This window comes from Eptatretus burgeri, chromosome 1 (genome assembly GCF_056783735.1).
Source record: "Eptatretus burgeri isolate ZD-2024b chromosome 1, Ebu_testis_v1, whole genome shotgun sequence".
In the NCBI taxonomy this organism is placed as follows: Eukaryota; Metazoa; Chordata; class Myxini; order Myxiniformes; family Myxinidae; genus Eptatretus; species Eptatretus burgeri.
The window spans coordinates 3,645,421-3,652,840 of NC_140961.1; positions in this window are offsets into that span (position 1 = coordinate 3,645,421).

The following is a 7,420-nucleotide window of genomic DNA, read 5'->3' on the forward strand; positions in this document are numbered from 1 at the left end:
TTCGTGGCAGAGCTCGGGTGGTGAATGGCCGGGGTCCACGGAGGGGGGTCGCGGTCGCTCTTTCCTTCCTTGTAGAGGGCCAGCAGAGACACGTTCGCCGCCTCGACGACATTCTGCTCAACCCTCGTGACAGCCCTCGTAACAACCACTGTTACCACCCCTTCGTAACAGCAAAAACCCAGCAAAAACTCTGAGAGTGCTCGGGAATTTATGGACCTCCCTCAGCGGGGAGGGGCCTTGGTCAACACACCTCACTGTCCGCCTTTGATTGGACAAGGTCCCACGGCATACCTTTCCAGGGCGGGGTTTCGGCCTTGTTTGGAGAAAGCCGACTCCCTCCGCATGTGCTCGAGAAAGGTCGTGGTGGTGAAACTGCCTCGAACATCCTCGGGAATCCATCTCAGGCAAAGGTGCGCTGTGGCCCACGAACCGAGGGCTGCAAGCGCGATGGTACCATGGATCATAATAGGCCGAGGGGTCATGCAGATGGGATGGTTGTTGGATGGTTTGTTAGATGTAATAACCTAACTAAAATAAATCGCAACGCACGCCTTTGATTCTCCCACGAGACAAAAGGAAGGGGATTTGACTACACACATACTTAACGACATAACTGACTTTTGGGACATCTGTATGTTGAATGCAAATGGTTTACAGATCCGTAACAATATGTAAGGTGGTGTAAAAGAAGGTGCTAAGATATGCCTCAATGGAATGGTGGTGTATCTTATTATTTTGGCAGATTTTGACTGATCATCATCATTGCAGTTCACGTATCTTAAATACATCAGCTTCAGTGTAAGTGGGTGGACTGACTTGACAGACTCCTTTGGAAGAGTTCATATTTGGTGTTGTACGTCTGCATTGGAGCCCAACCTTTGAAGGGGTGAGGACCCAGAGATGTATCATAAGGAGCGAGACACTGTAAAGCAGCAGAAGAGGCAAGAAGGTGAGAGCTTATCTCCCAATTCATCCACTTTCAGTGTGAACTGGAATAGCACTCGGTGGAGCGCACACTTCCGTCAGGATGAACAGTTTTCGTTTTGTATCCCATCGATCGGCTCGATCTGCATTCTCGACCTGAACCAAAATCAAATCAGCTTGGCTTTGTCACAGAATCAACTCATTCATCGAGTTTTGTCACAACTTGTCCACAACTTTTTGAAATATCCTGTTCACAGACAAACAGACTGACAAGTAGACAGGGGTGAAAACATAACCTCCACCTACCTTTGGTGGCGGAGGTAATAACTGAAGATTTTCATGGATAAATTTGTGACAATCAAAGTGAGACGGAACAACTAGGTCCAAATCCGAGTCATCAAGTTCCGAGCCAAACCAAATCGAAATCCGAGCCAAACCTAGTTTGGACTAGGTTCAAACAAAGCCAGATCATCAGGTATGTGATTGACTTCTTCCTGATATTGCAGGTGATGAGGTGAGGCACCCTCGATTACCTAATTATCCCAAATATAGCAATGGAAGACGTTTCAAAGGAGATTGGTATGGGAGGTACGATTGACTGGCTGCAGCAATCTCCCTCGCTTCAGAAATTGCCACGCTCACCAGCAGCATGGCAGTGCGGAGTGCTAATCCACTTTCTCATTAATGACCAGGATCGACGAACCACAGCGACGGTCTATCACTACACCCCACCAGGCTAGCCTGGTCCTATTGCCTTCAAAAAAGGCACACTGCAGCATGAGATGTGGGTAAATTTGTGAAAGTGTTCTCACAGAAGTCATCTCCAGTTGCTTTGATCCATGCATCATAGTTGCAAAAGTACCTGTCGCTTTGCTGACGAAATTAAATCAAAAGACGTCATGTTGTACATCACAAACATTCTGCTCTATTCACTCCATCATTTGCCCGAGGTCATCTTCCATCTGCTTTCTTCCCATTGGTGAGCAAGGTGTTTGAATGCCTTATCACCAGTAGCTTATGACTGTCCTGGAAGACGGCCGACTGGTGATGTTCTTTGCATCATAACTGAACACACGAACTCGGCCATAGACTGACATGGTGAGGCCAGACTGGTAGCTCTTGACATCTCTCAGGCTTTTGATAAAGTTTGGAATAAGGGTCTCATTCACAAGCTAACGTCGTATAGTATCTCTGAGCCTTTGCTTGCAATAATCTCAGACTTTCTCACAGATCGCCAATTTTTCTGTGTCATGAGGGTCCATCTTCTGCAGCCCATAACATCAATGTCGGTGTCCCCCAGAGCTCTGTGTTGGGGCCTTTTTTGTTTCTGCTCTGCATAAATGACTTGCCTGACAATATTTCATCTCGGCAAGCCATTTATGCTGATGACTCAACCCTCGACACGACTTATCCTGATCCCTGCGTGCATCACTCCACCTTCAAGCCGGTGGCAACATAAATCGGGACCTTGAGAATGTGAGTAACTGGTGAAAAGACTGGTTCATCAGCATCAATCAAAAGAGGACCCACCTGATATCCATGTCCAACTCAAGATCCCCCTCTTTTCATAACCTGGCGATGGACCAAACACTATTACAATAACTCCATGGCATGTCTCTTTTTGTATAGAGTACAAAGTCGAAGCTCGTAGAATAACTTGTACACTGAATATGTCAAGACATAACTGACAAAAACACAAAATATGAAAAAAAAACGACACAAAAGGAACAGTAGAGAGAGTGTGGGAAACACCAATACCATAGTTGAAGGCCAAGATGGAGGGAGACTTGGACAAACAATGAGTGTGGGGAGGGATGGGAGGAAGGAGAGGATGCATGGGGTGGACAAGATGGATATAGAAAAAAACTTCAAGGAGGGAAAACTGGAAATTTGAAAGGAGGGATTGGGTGGGGTTAACGAGGTGAGAAAATATTGTGGTTTTGAATTAGGGATGATCTGAAATGGTGGTGAACAGCTGTCTTGAAGACCAGGAAGAAAGAATGACATTTAAGAGAATGTGGAAGTTTGTTCCATAGGTGGGAGAAAAGAGGAAAAAAAGAGTGGTGAGATGAAGTGATCCTGGATTTAAGTAGTTTCACAAGAAGGAGGTTGATGGTGGGAAACCTGGGGGGGGGGGACAACAAAGCATGGAAAAGAGAGGGTCAAAGACCAGGGAGGAGGCGATAGAAGACAAAGACCACCAACCTGTCAGCAGTCTTGGAAGGACAGCAGTCTCTGGCTACTCTCCCATAAAGCCGAGATTTGTGCGGTGATGCAGATGGAAGCCACTCCTGAGAAAAAGGCACATGAAAGACTCGGAGAGCATGAGGCAAAATATTATGTGGTCTGATGAGACAAAAATTGAACTCTTTGGCCTCATTGCAAAGCGCTATGACTGGCGGAAACCACGCACAGCTCATCACCCATCCAACACCATCTCTACCATGAAGCATGCTGGTAGCAGCATCATGCTATGAGGATGCTTTTCAGCAACAGGGACTGGGAGACTTGTAAGGATAGAGGGAATAATGAATGGAGGATACAGGCAAATTCTTGAGGATAACCTGCTTCAGAGTGCAAAAGTCCTGAGACTGCAGAAAATATTTACTTTCCAACAGGACAATGACCCCAAACCAATGCTGGAGTGGCCTCAGAACAAGATCGTCAAAGTCCTTGAGAGGCCCAGCCAAAGCCTCGACTTGAATCCCATTGAGAATCTGTGGAAAGAGTTGGAGATTGCTGTTCATCGATGCTCCCCCATCAAACTTGACAGAGCTTGAGAAAATCTGCAAGGAAGAATGGGAGAATATCCCCAAATATAGATGTGCAAAGCTGATACGCACATACCCAAGAACACTCGGAGCTGTAATCACTGCCAAAGGCACAAAGTATTGACTCAGTGTGTTGAATACTTCTGTAAATTAGATATTTCTTTCATTTTCAATAAATGTCTCTAAATTTCTCAAAATGAGTTTTCACTTTGGCATTATGGGCCATCTTGTGTTGATCGGTGACAAAACCTTTTAAAATTCATCCATTTTAAATTCAGACTTTAACACAACAAAATGTGACAAAAAGTCGAGGGGTGTGAACACTTTCTGAAGACACTGCGTGTCAAGACAGCTGGTCCTGATCTCATGTCTGATATTGAAGACTTCTATCCATTGTTGGGCATGTAGTAACAGCATGTGCAAAGTAAAGTGACCTGGTCTGAATCCAACTTCATGATCTGAAATGAGGTTGTTGGAGAAAAGGAAGGATTTCAAATCAACTGCGATGAAGAATTCCAGGACATTGCTGATGATTGGAAGTAAGCTAATCGATCTGCATTTAAGGAATCAGATTTTTATTTTTTTACCATGTTTATGTAATGCAGTGATGTTGGATAATTACCATGCAGTTGAAAATTGACCTGGGACAAATTACAGGGTGAAAAGGGCAGAGAGAAGATGTGCAAGAGCAGCAGAGCAGGTTTTTCGGATACGTGAGCTGATGCCGTCTGGTCCAGATGCAGAGTCAGAGTTGAGGGTTGAGTGAACCTTCTCAGGTGCAAACAGAGCATTTGGGTACAGCAGGGAAGGGTGAGTACCAAGAGTACCACGCACAAGATTTGGAAACAAACACATAATTGAAGCACTCAACTTTGTCACAGCAGAGCCAGCTGTGGTGCCATTTGAAGTGAGGGAGGGGATGGAAGGGGGAGCATAAACCAGAGACAGACTTAACAAGGCACCACCAGGTTTTAGAGGAGGGAGACAAATTTGAAAGTTCATTCCTGAGGTTGGACGGATGTCGTTTTCTGGCTCTCCTGAGAGTGGACACGCACACTTGTTGAAGACTTTTTGGAATGCACCGAGATTGCTCTCGCTCAGATTTGCCTTCCAGGAAAAGAAGGCAAGTTGTTTCAGAACAACTGCCTCACCACAGCATTCAATGTATCCTGGGTGTGAAAGGGTAGGATAATAATTGAAGACGAGATTGTCTGGACATCACGTCTTACCTTGTTTGGGATATGTACATATCTGGCATTGCCAAAAGAGCCTCCCAGTGACTTGGCACACTTGTATCAGGTTCTCTGATACTTCCCTCCTGAGGCCTCGCTCCATCTGTGCAAGATCACCATAAGTTCAGTCATGGAATACTGTTGTCATATCTGGGTGGGTGCTCTGACTTATCTTCTGTCGATTCTTGATATCATCCAATGACGAGATATTCACCTGGTAGGCCATGATCTGGCATAATCTCTGGAACCTCTCTCGGTTCGACGCTCTGTGGCCTCTCTGGGTCTCTTCCACAGCAACGATAATGGAAGACGCTCAAAGGACCTTTCACTACTTGTCCTTCATTTCTGTACTTTCAAGCATTCAACACTTTTGGTAGCCTCTGCACACCTCCACAATGTCTGTGTTCCTGAGGTCAATGCAATATGATATTCCTCCAGTTTTTTTTTCCCCCACATACTGCCAAAACTCTGTTTAATCCTTTCCTGTTTCCAAGCAACATAAACCATTCCCAATTTTAGAGAGATGTGAATAGGTGTCTCCTTTCCTAGTAAATCCCCTTCCCACAATTTCATTTTTGTCATCCCCAACTTTGAGTGGCCTTTTGTGGCCTTGGATGGGTGAATCCCCCCCCCATTACAAAAAAAAAGCTCGGTGGGCTTTCTTTGTGACCAGACAAAGGGGGCTACCTTGTGTAGCTTTTCTTGGTTGCTTTATGCAGCTTTCTTTGGCTGGAAGAGCATGGAAGTTAATTTATTGGAATCCCAGTCACCTGAGGTCATTGATTAGGTTTAGAGCTGATTAGTTACTCCCTCCAATTACAGGTAAGGGACATGATTTGATCGAGTTTTATATGGGCACTTACGTGCATGTAAATATATTGTTACATTTGTTTGGGGGTAGGGTTTAGATATTGCCGTAGAGCAGATAGGAATGTATACAGCAGCATGGTCTGTGTACAAGTAGTTGGCCTATCTTGATGTAGTAAGTCAGGACATGTCAGCTAAAGGAATGTTTTGTTTGAATGTGCACCATACAGGGGTTGGTGTGTGGAAAGAATTCGTTCGGGATGATGGGAAAGGAAATTGTAAACCTGTTAGATTTAAAAGAGCTAAGGTTCTTCTGTCTCTCAACACGAACCGCGCTTGCAAGCCCGCCATTAATTTGGAACGTCTCCTCATGAGTTAAAACTGTTTGGTATATCGTGGGATGTTAACCTCCCGCCACAACGAACCCATCGTTACTTGAGTCATTGACGCGACAATATATATGATCTGACATACCATACTCCGATACAGACCGTTGTTTCTGCCAAAGCAGTTTCTAGGCCTGTGGTCATGCTGGGTGGTTTGACATCCTTTTCCCAGCAGTAAATAGGGCAGGAATTTGGAATTTGTTCATGGTGTCGACGATGGCTCACATACTCTTCTCAAAGGACACTGTAGGATCTTTAATGTCCACCAAACAATGTCAGCAGATGGGACATCAGTTTGAAGTCCCTCCGAGGGATGGCACACACATTGATGAATCACCCTGCTTGTGAAATCCTGGGATGACAGTTTATAGCTGGGTTGGGAATCAAACCCATGGCTAGACAGCTTAGAGGAGAGTGCACACACCTTCAGGCCAGGGGTTTCCAAACCTAGGTCACAAAGGCTTTCTGATTGGTCACGGATGACTACGCGTCGCTTGATCTTACAGCGATGTATCATATTCAAATGTTGGCAGGTTTCTAGCTTCTCACAAATCCTGGTTTTTGAAGGGGGTTTTCACATCAAAAGCCATTTCTCCAACAATTATTATGGTAAGTACCATTTCGGTCGCGAGGCGAGTGCGATTTCAAATTTTGGGTCATGGACAAAAACGTTTGGGAACCTATGCTCTCGATATGTATATATAGATGTATGTATATACATATTATGTGCCATGCACGCGAAACATGAATCCGACAGTTTATAGTAAGACTGTGAACAGCGATTAGTTGGTTTTGACATTGTAGAGTTCAGGACATATTTCTTATTCTCCCCATCACTGATCAGGCTCACGCAGTTGTGTATCCACTTCAAGGTCCATTCCATATTCACTCCTCTGGACAGAAAAGGGGGAAAACAATGCCAGATAGTAATTATGATCCAATGTACGCGTGTTTATTCCTCAGTTCGACTTCTCACAAACGTCAAGCAAACACACACGGATGGACGCACGCACACGCGCACACACCACCCTCAGCGAGGTGTTTTCTTACCAGGAGCGCTCATTGGCGCGGAAAACAAATCCGCAGCGACTTGGCTCGTGTGCGGGTTTTCTAAACCAAGTGCCGCGATTTGAAGCAAAAGATCATAGCTAGAGTTGAATGGCTGGTGCGGACGGCGGGCTCACAAGGCTCCCGGAGCGGATGGCTGAGTGCGTGGCGCACGCTTTGTTCCACCTGTCCGCGAGCGCGGCGAGCAGTCGTGTGCGAGTTCGTTCCAAACGCGGGAGCTTTAAAGGAGCCC